This window comes from Pteropus vampyrus, unplaced genomic scaffold (genome assembly GCF_000151845.1).
Source record: "Pteropus vampyrus isolate Shadow unplaced genomic scaffold, Pvam_2.0 Scaffold77, whole genome shotgun sequence".
NCBI classification, from domain to species: domain Eukaryota; kingdom Metazoa; phylum Chordata; class Mammalia; order Chiroptera; family Pteropodidae; genus Pteropus; species Pteropus vampyrus.
In genome coordinates this window covers 1,589,428-1,607,741 of record NW_011888858.1, presented here as the reverse complement: position 1 = coordinate 1,607,741, position 18,314 = coordinate 1,589,428, and the positions used below count along the sequence as shown (strand labels likewise).

General features: G+C 37.9%; 1 pseudogene; it reads right to left on the bottom strand.

Annotated features, from left to right (window-relative positions):
- Window positions 1–18,314, bottom strand: part of LOC105293797 — an 84,377-nt pseudogene that overhangs the window by 62,885 nt on the left and 3,178 nt on the right.

Here is an 18,314-nt window from a genome sequence, read left to right as displayed (position 1 = left end):
GTGCCTTATAGCTTCTTTCTGAGCTGGGCCTTTGGATTAAACAACCTCAAATCAAGGTGGGTGCAACCATAGTCAGTTAGGTGAAAGCTGGTCTTGCTGCTGGTTGGCAGCCATCAGCTTCACAAATGAGAAAGTGAGGAGCCAAAGCCATTTGTTATCTGTGATGGCAGGCCTCCCCTCCCCTCGTATGAGGTGACAGTGAGCATTTTTCAGCTTGTGTTTTCAGGATGTAACTAGTGTAGTATTTTTTATTCTAGTGCTTCTAGGCTTGCTTCATTTGCTTTTATGACAGTGCTTGGGTACGATTAAATGACAATTTAATGTGTGTAATAACTCATTTAAAGTTTTAGCAAGGGCTTGAATGAAGGTGATGGGGTTTGAGCACATATTCGAGCAAACTGTACAGTTTAAACCTGAACTGGGGACAACTTAGAAAGATTTCTTATCTTGGCAGAAAACATTCTTCCCATTCTCCTCAACTCTTTTCTCTTTACATGTAGTTATATTACTTAATTGTATAGGAAAGAACCCTGGGGACTCTGGGCTTAATTCCCATCCCATGCACTATAATTTCTTCCTGGGATTCATAAGATATCTGGAAATCATCTTGGGTCACTGAAATTCCTCTTAGCCTAAGGCCTTATGAACCAAGATGTGGGGAGTTCAGAAGGTTTGAGACACAAAGGCTCCAGACTATTTTTCTGTTCCTGTCAGAACATGAGGAGAATGTAACTTGTCATTTGCCTCATATGTGTCTTCTGAGGATGGTCAGATGATGTTTGGTGATTTATTTTGCCACCATCTGATAAGCAGCTGGTACAGGAGAAAGGGAGAATGAAAGATGAGTTCTCTGTCCTCTGCAGGTGATCCCAGGCTGAACCCAAGGATATGGCTGAGGGGAAAAGGTGCTATGACTCATCCCCTCTACTGCCATCCAGGCTGACCCCTATGGCTGTGGCCCAGGAGCAGAGGGAGTGGGAATCCTGACCCAACACATTTTTCTAACTTTAAACATTCCCTGAAGATGGAAGTAGGCAGAATAGTGCTTTTCTCTGTGGCCAGAGCATTTGGACCTTAAGCTCTTAACAGTCTGCTGAAGATCAGGTCTTGGCTTGAGAATAAAAGGTTCTTTTTAATTTTTTTATTTAATTTTATTATTAGTTTCAAGCATACAGTACACTGGTTAGACATTTATATAGTTTATAAAGCAATCCGCCTTAATTGCTCTTTCTCTCCTCTGGCTCTCCACCTAACCATTACATTAATGCTAACAGCATTCCCTATGCTGTGCTCCCCATCCCTGTGACCAACTATCAGCTAATTTGTACTTCATTAACCCTTCACCCCCTTCCCTTCAGCTGTCTCCAGACTGTCCTTTATATATGTAAGTCTGTTTTTGATTAGTTTGTTCTTTTTGTTCCTTAGATTCTGCATATAAGTGAAATCATATTATATTTATCTTTCTCTGACTTATTTCACTCAGCATAATAACCTTTACGTTCATCCATGTCATTGCAAATGGTAGGATTTCATTTTTTTAATGGCTGAGTAATATTCCATTGTATATATGAACCATAACTTTTTTATCCAATTATCTGTTGATGGGCATTTAGGTTGCTTCCATATCTTGGCTATTAAAAATTGTGCTGCCATGATCATAGGGGTGCATAGATGTTTACAAATTATTGTTTTGGTTTTCTTTGGATAAATACCCAGAAGTGCAATTGCTGGATCAAAAGCTGTTTCCATTTTTAATTTTTTTGAGATGCCTCCAGACTGTTTTTCATAGCAGCTGTACCAATTTGCATTCCCACCAATAGTGTCTGAGAGTTTTCTTTTCTCCACATCTTTGCCAACACTTGTTCTTTGATTTATTCATGATAGCCATTCTGACAGGTGTCAGGTGGTATTTCATTGTGGTTTTAATGTGCATTTCTCTGATAATTAATGACCTTGAGCATCTTTTCATATGTCTATTGGCCATCTGCATTTCCTTTTTGGAGAAGTATCTATTCAGGTCTTCTGCCCATTTTTTAATTGGATTGTTTGGTATTTTTGTTATTGAGTTGTATGAGTTCTTTATATTTTTTGGATATTAACCTCTTATCAAATGTATCATAAGCGAATATCTTCTCCCATTCAATTGGTTGTCTTTTTGTTTTATTGATGGTTTCCTTTGCTGTGCAAAAACTTTTTAGTTTGATGTAGTACCATTTGTTTATTTTTTCTTTTGTTTTCTTTGCCTGAGGTAATATATCTGAAAAAAATTACTGTTAGCAATGTCAGAGAGTTTACTGCCTATGTTTTCTTCTAGAAATTTTATCGTTTTGGGTCTTATATTTAAGTCTTTAATCCATTTTGAGTCTATTCTTGTATACAGTGTAAGAAGGTGGTCCAATTTCTTTTTTCCATGTATCTCCCCAGTTTTCCCAGCACCATTTATTGAAGAGACTGTCTTTACCCCATTGTATATTCTTGCCTCTTTTGTCATGTATTAAGTGAGCGTATAGGGTGGATTTATTTCTGGTCTCTCTATTCTGTTCCATTGATCAATGTATCTGCTTTTATGCCTGTACCATGCTATTTTGATCACTGTAGCCTTGTAGTATAGTTTGATATCAGGTTGCGTGATACTTCCAACTTTGTTCTTTTTTTTCCTCAAGGTTGCCAAGGCTATTTGGGGTCTTTGATGGCTCCATATAAATTTTAGGATTATTTGTTCTGAGAAATGCCATTGGTATTTCGATAGCGATTGCATTGAATCTATAGATTGCTTTGGGTAGTATGGCCATTTTAATGATGTTGATTCTTCCTACCCATGAGCATGGTATATGCTCCCATTTATTTATATCTTCTTCAATTTCTTTTTTCAATGACATAATTTTCTGAGAAGAGATCTTTTATCTCTTTGGTTAATTTGATTCCCAGGCATTTTATAGTTTTCAATGCGATTGTAAATGGGATTGTTTTCTTAATTTCTCTTTCTGAAAGTTCATCATTGTTGCATAAAAATGCCACTGACTTCTGAATTCACTACTTTACTGAATTCACTGATCAGTTCTAACAGTTTTTTGGTGGAGTCTTTAGGGTTCTCTCTATGTGGTATCATGTCATCAGCAAATAGCGAGAGTTTTACTTCTTCCTTTCCAATTTGGATATCTTTTATTTTTTTTTCTTGTCTTTTGCTGTGGTTAAGACTTCCTATATAATGTTGAAGAGGAGTGGTGAAAGTATCTTGTCTTGTTCCTGATCTTAAGGAAAATGCTTTCAGCCTTTCCCCATTGAGTATGATGTTAGCTGTAGGTTTGTCTTATGTGGCCTTTATTATGTTGAGGTATGTTCCTTCTGTTCCCACTTTGTTGAGAGGTTTTATCACAAATTGATGCTTGATTTTATCGAACACTTTTTCTGCATCTATTGATATGAGCATATGGTTTTTATCTTTCGATTTGTTAATGTGGTGTATCACAGTAATTGATTCGCGGATATTATACCAACCTTGCATCCCAGGAATAAATCCAACTTGATCGAGGTGTATGATATGTTTAATGTATTGCTGAATTCGGTTTGCTAATATTTTTTTGACGATTTTTGCATCAATGTTCATAAGAGATATCTGCGTATGGTTTTCTTTTTCAGTAATGTCTTTGGTTTTGGAATCAAGGTAATGGTGGTCTCATAAAAGAAGTTAGAGAGCCTTCCCTCTTCTTGAATTTTTGGAATAGTTTGAGAAGAAAAGGTGTTAATTTTTCTTTGAATGTTTGGTAAAATTTGCCTATGAAGCCATGTGGTCCAAGACTTTTTTTTTTTGGTGGGGATGGGGGGGAGGTTTTTGATTACTGATTCTATTTCATTGGTGGTAATCGGTAAGTTCAGATTTTCTGTTTCTTCTTGACTCAGTCTTGGGAGATTGTATCAAAGGTTCTTTTTTTTGGTTGTTCATTTTACTTTTTCATTGAAATGGCAGTTCTCATTGAAATGGTAGAGTACACCATATTTATAACAGTTTATATGCAACTACCAGCATGTCTTCTTAGGTCCAGAACTCAGCTTGCTAGGAACCTAAGACATCTTTCACAGAGGCAGAAACCCTGCCTGGACATTAGGACAGGTCAAAGCAAAACAGCAGAAATTTCAGAACTATTGCTTTTAAACCTAGACGTTCTTAATCCTGATTCTAGAACCTTGAATTGTTTGCCCCTAGGAAACATTTTTGGATTCCTTATATTCTCTCAGCTGCTTTGTATCAGAGTAAGTCTAAGCTCTGCCAGGTTCATGTGGACAGAGATGACCCAGTTTCTGGAGATGTGACCTATCGTGATGGTTTTCTTTTTTTTAAAAAAATTATTACATAGTTGTTAAAATTGTGATAAGAACACTTAACATGAGATTTACCTTCTTAAAATTTTTAGTGTATAAAACAGTATGGTTAATATAGGTACTATGTTGTATATATCTTATGTACAAGAACTTATTCATCTTGCATTCATCTTATTCACTGAAACTTTATACCTATTGAACAACAACAATTCATTTCCTGCTACCCCCAGTCCCTGATAACTGCCATTCTGCTCTCTGTTTCTGTGTGTTTGACTATTTTAGATTTCTCATGTAAGAGGGAATCATGTAGTACTTGTCCTGTGACTGATTTATTTTGTTTAGCATAATGTTCCAGGTTCATCTGTGTTGTTGCATATTGTAGGATTTCCTTTGTTTTTAAGGCAAATTAATATTCTAATATATATCACATTTCCTTATCCATTTATTTGCTGATGAAAATTTAGGTTGTTTCCGTATCTTGGCTCTCGTGAATAATGTGCACTGAACATGGGAGTGCAGATATCTCTTTAATAAATTGATTTCATTTCCTTTGGATATATATCTAAAGTGGGATTACCTGATCATATGTTAGTTCTATTTTAAATTTTTGAGAACCTCCATCCTCTCTTCCATAATGGCTGCATCATTTTACATTCCCACCAACAATGTACACGGGCTTAAATTTCTCCACATCCTTCCAGCACTTTTCTTTTTTTCAGCTTTACTGAAGTAAAATTGACAAATAAAATTACATATATTTAAAGTGTACAATATGATGATTTGACATACATATTTTGTGAAATTATTATCATAATCAGGTTAATTAAAACATCTATTACCTCATATAGTTACCTTTGTGTGTGTGTGTGTGTGTGTGTGGTGAAAATGCTCATGGTCTACTCTCTTAGCAAATTTCAAGTACACAAAGTATTATTAACTACAGTCACCACCATGCTATACGTTAAATCCCAGTGCTTATTCATCTTATTACTGAAAGCTGGTACCCTTTGATTGGCATCTCCCAATCTACCTCAGCCTCCAGCCTCTGGTAACTGCCATTCTACTCTCTGCTTCTATGAGTTCGGCTTTTTGATTTTAGGGTCCATATATAAGTGAAGTTACATAGTATTTGTCTTTCTCAGTCTGACTAGTTTCACTTAATATAATGTTCTCTAGTTTTACCCATGTTCCATATGGAAGGATTTCCTTCTCATGACTGAATAATATGCTAATATACGTATATCTCACATCTTCTTTACCTGTTCAGTCTGTGGATGAACACCTTTTCATGTTCCTATTAGCCACTGAATGTCTTCTTTGGAAAAACACCTATTTGGGCCCCTTGCCCTTTTTTTTTTTTAAAAAAAAATTAATTTATTTTAATTAGTTTCAAGTATACAGTACATTGGTTAGACATCTGTATAGTTCTTAAAATGATCCCTCCAATTGCTCTCTCCCTCCCTTGGCCCTCCACCTAGCCAACAGATTAATGCTAACTGCATTCCCTATGCTGTGCTCCCCATCCCTGTGACTATCTATCAACTACTCATTTGTGCTTTAACCCTTCACCCCATTCTCCCAGGCCCCCAACCCCTCTCCCCTCTCTCTGTCACCAAATTGTCCACTATATTTGTGAGTCTGCTTTTGATTAATTTGTTCTTTTTGTTCCTCAGATTCCTCATATAAGTGAAATCATGTGGTATTTATCTTTCTCTGTCTGACTTATTTCACTCAACATAAGAACCTCTAGGTCCATCCATGTCATTGCAAATGGTAGGATTTCGTTTTTTTAATGGCTGAGTAAATCAGGTTATTTGTGTTTTGATACTGAATTGCATAAGTTTTTAATATATTTTGGATATTAATTCCTTATTAGATAATGGTTTGCATGTATTTTCTCCTATTCCATAGGCTGCTTTTTTATTTTGTTGATTTTATCCACCTTTGCTGTTTAGGAGGGTTTTAGTTTGTTGTTAATTTTTACATATTAAAGTTGTGTTTTAATTCTGAGATTAGTTCTGAGAAAAAAATCTTTTTATTTTTTCCTTTCACAATTGTCTCTTGGCTCTAGACCAATTAATAACTACAATTTAATGATTTTAGCTTTACTAACATTCTGTGCTTTACTGCCAGTCAGAAGATTCTTGCAAAAGGTGGAGGAAGTCAGGTTTCAGTGGCTCATTTCCTTTGTTTTTGGGAAGTGTCTGAACAGGAGTGCCTCAGCATAGCTGATTTTGAAGAGTGTTGTTGAGAGAGCTCCTGAGAAGAATGGGTAAGCAAAGACAACGAGGCTGTGAGTCTCTTTTTGTGGAAAGCTTTCAGATCCAACTAAAAGTGAATGTCTTAATTATATATGACATTTATCTATCTATCTATCTATCTATCTATCTATCTATCTATCTATCTATCTATCTATCTATCTATCTATCATTTCCTACATGAGCAAGTAGTTTGTGCTTCTACAAAGCACAACAACCATATTTCGGAATGTCAAGTTTTAAAGTCATTTTGTTTGCATCTTAATGGCCATTTTCAATAGGAGCAAGGAAGGTGGTTTGAACATTCTGAGAATAACGGGGTAGCCAGAACATCAGCGGGGATGCCACTTTAGAGGGCAGTCAGAAGGAGAGCTGAAATCACTACCTCTCATTTATCCACTGGTAATAATGCAGAGTGAATTACACGGTGTTTTTCAGGTTGGAGCATTTATTTCTAGAGAACAGGACTAGATTTGAAAATACATTTTGGATTAGCAATCCCATTTCTTCCTGACTGAGGGATAAGGGACTTGAATACCACTTTTGTGCTACAGTGTGTATATGTACGTGCATCCATGCATGCTGTGGGGGCAGGGAAGAGATGGGAGAGGGCTATGCTGGAGGAATATGAGAAATAGGTAGGAACATACATGTATTCCCAGTCATCTGGGTTTTCTTCCTGTGTCTTTTCCTTGGTGTCAAATCCTAGCAGTAGGTGCTAGAAAGAGGAGTGGGTATGTGGTGGAAGAATGATGAAAAAGATGGGGGATGGCAAAGGGGCCATCTGCTTTCTGTCTTTATCACCAGTACCTAATATTTGACTCCGAAGGCTAAATTTCTATTCTTTTAAAAAAGCAGTCAACTTAATTTTACCTCCTATCTTAGAGGACTTAGCTGAACAGTGAGCCTTTAATCTAATCAAGATTATTCTCAGCACTGCTTCCAGTCCTTACTGAGAGCTCTTTTGGGTCTTTTGTTAACTCAATAACTTAAAATGGAATTCATAGTAAAGCCACAAATCTAAGAGAGGAGGCTAGGCCCAGGAAGAAAAGGGAAGAGAGTTGGCTTATTTCACCTTGGGGATAGAAGGCCCTGGACTCAGGGATGTTTATGATGAGAGAAGTAGAGACCATTATTTGCCATCAGCATAGAGTGGAAAAGTAGTTTGTGAGTTTTAGCAACAGCGTGAAGACTGTTCCTTGCCAAGGAGAGCTTGCTAATTGGGGGAATGTGTCCCTTTGTACCAGTAGAGGCCTTTGAAGAGACAGCGTCCCTTTTGCTACTTGCCTCTGTAGCAGTACACTGTCTGCTCACTGATGACTGCCTCAAATGTCCGAGCCAGCCTTTCAGGTCCACTGAACAGGGAGGTGTGTCCCAGGAAACCTGATCCAGTTTGCCTCAGACATGAAAGTGATATGAGGGGGTCCAGCAGTTGGCATGTGAGGAAAAGATCTCTGTTCACTTCAGGACAGTACTTCAAACGACTTATACAGGTCTTATTTTCCTGATAATTCTTTTCTGAGCCTGTTACTTCTCCTAGCTAATTGGAAGTGAACACATTTGTGTATGCCCCCCTTTTCACTTCTGATATCTTCCTTTATTTTTGACACTTTCCACCATGGTGAAGGAACAAATAATAAATGCTTCCTTCCCTGTGACAGGTCCGTGGCCCCATCAACACCAACTTCTCCATGAAGATGCAGCCATAGTAGCTTATCTACATCACAGGGTGAGACATGATAAATTGGATGTGGTAGGACCTGAGTCCCCCAATTAAACACTCTGGCCCATATAAGTATTTAATTATGGCAGTTACAATCTCAATGTTTCTTTGCTATCAGTGTCCCTAGAAATAGGAGCAGAGGGACTGGATGTTTATACGTTAATCTGCAGCAGTAAACACCTTCTAGAGTGGAGCGATGCCAAACTTAAATCCCACTGTGTCTATCATGCTTTAGTATGAGCTAATCAACCCCTTTTCCAGCAAAGTCGGCTGAGTAGTTGTTTTATTTTCAGAATGAAATGAGGAATTTATAAACCAGTTCCTAAGCTTGACAGCTGTTCCCTAGGTCCCTTCAACAAAGCCCACAGACAAACTGTAGGTGAGAATACTGCGTGAAGGGCAACAAAGTGCTGTTGTCTTCTGTGCCTGAGGATACAGCTACTGTATAGTTCTACAAAGATGATTAAGAGGCCAAAATCCAGCTTCTGCTTCAAGGCAGTGTCAGTCTTGAAGGGGTGCCATTTTTAACAATTTTCCAAATGACACTGTCTGCTTTCTAAACTCTACACCATCAGAGGAATGACTTTTTTTCTTTTCTGCACAAAGATTCCATATAAAATTCCATGTATGCTGTGACCCTTTTGTACCTGGCACGCCTTGAGTCCCATTACACATTACACAGCCAGCACAGGGGCTGAAGGGAAATTTGATGGCAGTTTATTTGGTGAAGTTCTTCCATTAGCACCAAAGCATTTGATACACTCAGAGTGTGAAGGAACATCATCACGCTATGGGAGGGCCTACTGGAAGCAAATGGAGGTGGTATGGGAATCTCCTTTTCTTTCTCCCTTTCTTTTGTATGCAGCTCTCGAGATTGTCTAGTAAAGGAAGGCAAGCTACAAAGAGTTACAAAGAGCAGCAGAGTAAATTTCAGGGAATTGATACCCTCTTTCAAAGAAGAATGCAGTATAAAATGTCCCCCAAATGTAAATGCTGTCTTTGGGCTGTCTTCAAGCAATGCACTTAAATCCAATTGCTATGGCTCCACGAGACTCATCTGATCAGCAGGACTTCCATCCCACAGGGGCTAAAACTGTTTTGTTTTCAAAAAGGAAAACGTATCTGTGTTTGCCCTCCTTTGCTTTGTGAAATTGAATTGCAGAGAACTCATGAATAATAGAAAGAACACTAAGGACTGTGAAATTAACACTGGCATGAAACAGAATTTCTAAAAGGGGAAACTACCGGAGAAGGCTTTCTTCAACCTCCCCCAGATGGGTTTGAAAACTGGGACATCTTAGTACTGGAGGGTGTTTCCTGCTTTCAAGAAGATGAATATTTTCAAATCCTTTAGGTTAGATATATATTTCTTATTTTTTGAAGATCTTCGAGGGTGGAAATTATGGTGGTTTATGGCTCAGTAAGGACCATTCATAATGTGACATTTTTCCATGGGAATGAAGAGGAATTTTCACTCAAAAGGCTAATCACCTCTTTGTTCTGCTTCTGTAGATATGCTCGCTGCATAGGCTGTACTCAAAATTAACTAAAGACTCATCTTCCTTTTTGCTTGTTCTGTCTAAGCAACAAATGTAACTGCCTGTACCCTCTAGTAATTTCCGTGCTTTGCAACCCAGAGCAACTCCCCCATTTTGTAACCATCTGAGGACACATTAACCAATCAGCCCATGCCAAATAAGTTCTATATAGGGAATGTTGCAACTGAGCTCTGGGCCCAGATCTTCAGAGTGCTAGCTCCTCTGGGACTGCCCGCATAATAAACCTGAGTTCTCCAACTCTCCAAGTGCTGCTTGGTTTCTCGCTGGTCTGATTTTTGCAACTTTTCTGCAGCAGGAACTCCACTTTACTCTTTAATAATGAAGATGGCTAACTTATTGAGTACTTACAATGTGCCAGGCACTGTGCTTTACACACATTTTCCCATATGATTTCATAACTACCCAGTAAGGGAGGTACAATTATTTGTTTTACAGACACAGAAATTTAGGTGTAGAAAGGTTAAGGCACACAATTATTAGGAGATGGGGTTGCCTGCCAACTCAGGCCTGAATGGCTCTGGGGCCTGCTCTCTAGCCACCATAGTACTCCATTTTTATGTGTCCTTTTGGACCTTTGTCTGCAAAATGCTCCTGCAACTTATCGTGATGGCCTAGTGGCCATTTTCCTTTTCCTTTCCTCTCCCCACAAGGCAACATCCTGCCCTTTATGTTCCTCATGTTCCAGATTCTCTCCAGGTTGTCTTGGGGTCATATCGAATAAGCTGGAAGAAGAGGAAGTATCCTACAAGAATGTGCTTTATTGGATCAAATACTGGTACAAGCTGTTTCTAACCCCAAGTCACCACAACATGTGGGACAGTGCTTAAAAACTATAAAGCTCTACATAAATGCACATAATTAAGTGTCTGAATTTTGGAATTAGACAGATCTGGGTTTCATTCATTCATTAATTTACTCATTTGTATATTGTTTATTGAGCACTTGCTATGTGCTAAGCATCGCATTAAATGTTAGGTTTGAATTTCAGAATCACTACTTACGTCTATGGACCTTGGAAGATTTATTCAGCCTCTTTAATGAGAATAATAGTTACCTCTGGGCTGTTGTAATATTAGAAGCTGGTACTTAGTAAGAGCTCAATAAATGGTATTATTAATAAAAAGATAAAAACAAAGTGCAGTTGTTGGGCCAGTACCCACTTCTATTACTTTCCCTCAGGGCCCCGCTTGTCAAGGTTGTACCTTACCAGTGTGTATCACCAGGGCCTGGGAAGTTAATGTGCTAAACTCAGCTATTGGCTTTTGTAAAGGCCTTTTAGTAAGATAATGACTTAGCCCAAAGGAATACCTAGTTCTGGGTACCCTGGAAGACTTAAATGGAGGTCATTTCTGCAAGGGACTTGCACATCAAACCATCAAGTATCTGCCTGCCTCTTTATTTCAGTAACTGCCTTCACCTGACAGATCAGCAGCTTTCCCTCTATATGATCAAAGGAATTAGTAGTTGCTTAGAAAATGGATAAATTTATTTTTAATAATGAAAGAATTTCTATTTGTCCTTCTAGATGTTAGTATCTCACTTATGTTTAATGGATAGTCCACTGATGTTTGCACTTCATTTTCTTGAGATGCCCTCAGTAACACTACTTGGCTTATCTAACATGATTCAACTAGTAGGTTTTCTATCAGCATTTATGGACTATCTCATCCATCTACCTTTCTTCCTAAGAGAAGCGTGTGTATGCAGGAGGCCGGAGCCATCCTCTTTCCCAAAGCAATTAATTCTGTTTGAAAATCAATCTGTAGAATTTGGGCTTCCATGGTGTGTTCTCTGGAACAGAATGGAAGCCAATTTCACCCCGAGTTTGTAAAGGAGTAAAGAACGAGTCTTAAAACAATTATGTTTTTCGAGTAAGGCTTTAAAAAAAATATGTAAAACCTAAAGATTAGTAACAGTAACTACTTGAAGATAATTTAAGTTATTAGCAGAAACTAAGTGTTCTTTCTCTCCCCTAACTTGGTAGCCTCCAGTGACTTCCACCTCACTCTGAGTCCCAGCCAGACAGAGTCAGACGGGCCAATCCTGTCTGGCCCCTCGTCCTATCGACTCCATTTTCTGCCACCTTCTCCGCCCCTGCTTTGGTCTAGGCATATCGACTTTTCCACTACTGCTAGTCTCGATCACGTTGAGGATACTTCTGGTACTGGTTGACCTCCTTCAGGTATCTCTTTGCCGGCATTTTATCAGTGATGCCATCTCTACTCTCCTACTCTTTCTGGCTTTTCCTGGTATTTCCTAACTCCTTTCCCTGATTAATTTTTCTTAGCACTTATGTCCATCTTATGTACTTTTTAGTTTCTTAATTAATCATTTATTATACCCCACCCTCCACTCCCCACCCCTGGTCCTATTTAAGCACCTTGAGAACAAGAATTTTTCTGTCTTGTTCACTGCTGCATCCCCAGGGCCTGGAAAAGTGTCTGGCATGTAGTAAACATGTTCAATTCAATACATACATGTTGAATTTATGGATGGATTATTTAGTTTTTAGTTTGTTAAATTCCATTCTTGGTGTTTAGATAGAACAGCAATCATGTCTTATATTGTGTAGGAATTTAGAAGTTCTTGGACTTTTCAATCTAGGCTACTGAAAAACTAGTATTCAAAATACACAGAGAGTAGCAAAAGTCTACTAGGGATTCCAAAGAACTCAAAATATGGGGGTTGTTGTGAAACGTACTGGAAGTAGAAATCTACATGCTAAAAGAAATCTGCATATAAATGAAAATCACATTAAGGACCTAGATTTAAGGAGTAAAGTGGGGCCCCAGGAAGAGAAAGCAACTAGTTTACAATTGTAGCTTCCTTACTAAGTTACTTTCTGACCAATAGCTATTTTTCCAACCTCTTGGACTAATTTTTTTCTAAGGAGGAGATGACTTTTCCCCCTTTCTTTATTATATCTTACTGTTTTAGTCATTTGCTTTGAGATCTTTAAGTTGAGGCATGTTGTTTGTAATGAGCTAAGGAAGGCACATTGGCTCCTTTGAAATTTTCATTATTGTTAAACTAATGCAGTCAAGTTGAGTCCCCTTCTGGGGCTTCCCTGTAGTCATTGCTTGCTATAGGTAAATATTCATAAATCTGCTATCATGGAAATGAAATAGAATGCCTCAAAATTACTTTGGGGGCATAAGGAAGGCCCTGAAGAGTGAAATGGGTGGATGCATTTTATTTTCAGATTTGTAACGAAGAATGTATTTTCTGTGAGTGGATGATATGCTCTGCCTGGAGAAGAATTTCAAGAATCTGAGCAGATTGTGTTCAGGGCAACACTTGCACAGTGAGAACAGTGGGTTCTACCCACACGGGCATGGGGATCCTCTGAGGGGGCTGGTGGTAACTTCTTAGGAGTGCTCATCAGTAAAAAGGGACCGTTGTCACTGACTGAATTTTTAGAATATACCTTCTTAAAACTCCTTGATGCCTTCTTATGTTGGTTAGAGGATTCTTTTTATTTTGAAGAAATTTTATTTTCTGTCACCCTTATTTCCATTTTGTTTAAGAGTTTGTGGAAAAATAGCTTAAGACCACCCAGTGGTTGTTCCTGCCCCACAGTGGCCTGAGCAGTGGGGGCTGAAGATCAGTCTTCAGTGGCAGGCAAAGCGCTCTGGTATTCAGTAGGAAACTGCTGAATAGGCATCGAGGGCATCTATACAACTTCAGATCAGTCTAATCCTCAGATTGAATAGCAGTGAACTCGGGAACTGGGGCAGTCTATTCACCCTGAAATTCCTCCTTGGTCACGTCTTTTCAGCAGCAGCCTTCTCTTCCTTTTCAATCTCTTCAGGATCTCCGTGGAAGTAGAGATCAGGCATGATCTTCCATGGGTGTTCACTAGAGATGGTGCTACACATGCACAGGACTTCCTGGGCCAGCATCTCCCACCTTGGACCCACTGAGTGAACCCCCTTGTTGCAAGAGATGGCAATGTCTGCGCAGCACAGAGGAGAGTTTGTGTTACACAGAACAATGTTAACGTAAGATGTCTCTGTGAGAGGCTGGTGGTCAGACCTGGGATCAGTAACCACCAGAAGGCTCATCTTCCAGAAGGCTGCCTGGATCTTGTTAGTGAAGGTTCCAGAATTGAAGTGGCTGGCATTAGAAGTGGCTCCAGTGGCAGCTGTGAGCTTCAGTGTAAGCTTGCTGCCCAGTATTCCTGGACAAAATGACACTGACATCAGCTGGGTTTTCAATGGCAACGATGGCACAAAATGCCAGCAGAACCTCCTCCCAGGTTCTCTTTAGATTTATGGTGTAGATACTATCACTTTTCCTTTTGTAGATGTACTATTCCATTTGAAAGTCAATGTTGTTGCCATCTAAGTGAGTTCCTGCTAAAAGAAATTTGAGGACATTTTCTTCCTTCATTTGTTGGACATCGGCGCTCTGGACATTGTGAAAGTTTCTGTTTAACTTATGTGGAAACCAAGAGCAACGGCATAGGGGCCTCTCTCTGTGTAGCTCGGAAAGGCAAAGATTTCCTTTAGGCCAATATACATTTACCAAATGCCACTGGTGAGAGAGGTGCAAGTGTGAAACTCCTCAAGAAGGCCCTGTCCCATCTGTAAGGAGTTGATAAACTAAGCAACTTCTGATGGCGGCCATACTGTTAGGGTACCTTTAACCTCCTTTCCCCTCCCTCTTTAATTATCTTTCTGTGGGCAAATCTAGGTTCTGGGGTCAAGGGCAGAATGGTTCAGTGATTTGGGTGAATTGATGAAGGTGGTGTATTTAATCAGAGGCTGTTTCCAGAGAGAGTGAGAGAGATAGAGATATCTATTCTTCAGAATCATTTAAAGGAGAACTATAATCTAGAAAATGAAAAGCATCAGCAATATTTGCAGTTGTGGAATGTCAAGGTCAGGATTAAAAACAAAAAGTCTGAGAGGGCACTCTTGTCACTGATTTCAAAGGAGCTAATTCTTAGGGTTATTAGCTGTCTCAATTTACAACGCTATATACTCTTGAACATCAAATGCTCATTATCAAAAATTAAAGAAGTGTGGTACTGAGGTTTGAATTATATTTTAGATAATAGATTTTGGAACATGCTTCATGTTGTTAAGATTGACCTGACCTTACAGCTAAGAAAGATTTCCAGTAGGTGTGGTTTCTCAGTTATAATATCTTGTTTCCATGAGTATGAGAAAAGCAAGGAAAGACTCCTTTGTTTTTGTTTCCATCATGGTGTCCAGAAGTAGGCAAAATTGTTGGGTAGGTAAAGCCTTGCTTTGGATTCTATGGCCTCTACTCTCCTTGGGCTCTCTGTGTCCGAAAGTTCTTAGCCACCCACTCTATCTTAATCTTTCCTTTTGAGGGAAACAGAAGTGTCCTGTTTTAAAAGACGAACAGAAACTTAGTGGGTTTATAGGAAGTCAGAGAAAAATGTTCTAATGGCAGATTTTCAGGCTTCTGCTCTTTATATGGGAAGTCGGGAGGTGTGGATAATTACATACTGAGTCATGGTAAGGCTTGCTCGTTGTAGTGACTCTAGCTGGTCCCCCTACTCCTGCTCGTTACTTATTCCAAGCCAACCTACACATGAGTGCTAGAGAAAAAAAGGCTTTATTAAATATGTTGTTTTTTTTCACAAGAATTCTCAAATCAAAAGTGACTTCCCATTAGATATGGCCACTATCATATACACATCTATCTGGTTTCCATAGTCCTTTACTGACCCTTGAATTCTCCTTCTTCTATCAACAACCTTCTGGTTCTTCCATTTTTAATCCTAACAAAAACATTTCTCATGATCGCCTGGACTTTCTTTATACAAATTTTTTTCATGTCTCAGACTTGCTTATCATGACTTCCGTGCTTCAGCCCTTGACATTTCACCTCCAAAATGCCTTTTGATCCCTGTCCTACCAGACCACATACCCGTGCTCAAAAAATTTTGTCTAAAAGTCCACTTCCCAGCCTCGCACATTCTGATCACATCTCTGAAGGGATACTCACCAACAATTCTTTTTTATGGTATTTCTGGACAGAAAAAATTACTCTGTCTGAATAAAAACCCTTACTTTATGGTTTAAATCTATGGGCTTTCTCTTTTCTTATTTTGTTTTCTTAGGATATGGAATATATCTTGTCACCCTCTTCCATTTAAAAGTTCTTCATAAATTTAAAGCTTATTATAAAATTGCCTTTTAACTTACTTTTCTAAGTACTTTGTTTCTTTTACTCTTTTATTACTGGACATGTTTTTCCAAATTTTGATTATTACCTGCAACTTATCTTTATATCAGACTCAGAAATATCATATTTCATCTATTCTAAAGTTATCTTTTTTCTCACATTTTAACATATCAGATTTAAATCTATAACAGGATTCATCTTACAGTTGATGACATTTTACAATTATTAATGACAGTACTTTTTTTCTTGGTAATAATTAAAATGAAGGTATATCTTGAGTGATGAAAAAGGCAAAGGGAATTAGTCAAGATTAAAGGAGATTAAAAAGAAATGACAACCAAATGTAATATGTAATTTTTTGTTAAGATCTTGGATTGAAAAAAATCAAGATCAATTAAAGTTTTATCAATTAAAAATTGGCTTTATCGAGGTATAATTAGCAACTAAAATTGTCATATATTTAAAGTGCATAATGTGATTTGATATATGTATACATGTGAAAGGATTTCCACTGTAGAATTAACATACCCATTATCTCACGTTTACTTTTTTTGTGTGTGAGAACACTTAAGTTTTACTCTCTTAGCAAATTTCAGTTATACAATGCAGTATTTTCAACCATAGTCCACATGTTGTGTATTGGATCCTCAGACCTTATTTATTTTATAAATGAAATTTGTACCCTTTTATCAGCCTCTCTCTTATTTCTCTTACCATCCAGGCCCATGATAACTACTATTGTACTCTCTACTCTCTTTTTTAAGATTCCACATATAAGTGATACCATACAGTATTTATCTTTCTCTGTGGCTTATTTCACTTATCATAATTCCCCCCAGTTTCTTCCATGTTGCCACAAATGGCAGGATTCTTCTTTTTTAACACTGAAGAATTTTTATATGTGCGTATATATATATATATATATATATATGAATACACACATACACTACATTTTCCTTATCCATTAATCTGTCAATGAATGCTTAGGTTGTTTCCATACCTTGGCTATTGTGAATAATGCTGCAGTGAGCACAAGAAGTGAAGATAACTGATGTTGTTGTCTTCAGATATATATCCAGAAGTGGGATTGCTGGATTATATGGTAGTTCTAGTTTTAATTTCTTGAGGAACCATCATACCGTTTTCCACAGTGGCTGTACCAATTTACATGCCCACCAATAGTGTACAAAGCTTCCCTTTTCTCCACAATCTCCCCAATAGATATTATTATTTATCTTTTTGGTGATAGCTATTCTAATAAATAGAGATGAAATGATAGTTGTGAAGGTGATAGTTGAAATCTTTCAAGATATTTTTTGATTTTCCTTTTTATTTCTTTTATGGCTCATTGATTATTCAAGAACATGTTTAATCTTCACATACTTATGAATTTTCCATTTTTCTTCTTATAACTGACTACTAGTTTCATACCATTGTGGTTGGCAAAGACGCTTTACATAATTTCAGTGCTTGCAAATTTATTAAGACCTGTTTTGTGGCCTAACGTATGATCTGTCCTGGGGAATATTCCATGTGTGCTTGAGAAGAATGAATATTCTGCTGCTGTTGGATGGGATGTTCTGTTATATCTCATATAGTTTCAGTGGTCTTATGTATAGTTTAAGTCCAATATGTTCTTATTGATTTTCTGTCTGGGTGATCTATTTATTCTTGAAAGTGAGGTACTGAAGTCTCCTACTATTATTCTATTGCTCTCTATTTCTCCCTTCAGATCTGTCAATATTTGCTTTATATATTAGGTACTCTGATGTTGGGTGTGTAAATATTTACAATTGTTATATGTTCTTGATGAAGTGACTCCTTTTTCATTATGACTTTGTCTCCTGTTACAATTTTTGTCTGATAAAAGTATAGCTACTCTTTTAATATTTTTGGTTTCCATTCACATGGAATATCTTTTTTTCATCCCTTTACTTTCATTCTGCGTGTGTACTTAAAGCTAAAATAAGTCTTTTGTAGGAAGCATATAGTTGTTTTTGTTTTTAATTCGTTTAGGCACTGCATCTTTTTTAAAAAAAATTATTTATTTTAATTAGTTTCAAGTATACCATACATTGGTTAGACATCTATATAGTTCATAAAATGATCCCCCCATTTGCTCCCGCCCTCCCATGACCCTCCACCTAGCAAACATGTTAATGCTAATTGCATTCCCTATACTGTGCTCCCCATGCCCGTGATCGTCCTTCAGCTACTAATTTGTACTTCTTTAACCCTTCACCCCATCCCCTCTTCCCCCGTCCATCACCAAATTATCCACTATAATTGTGG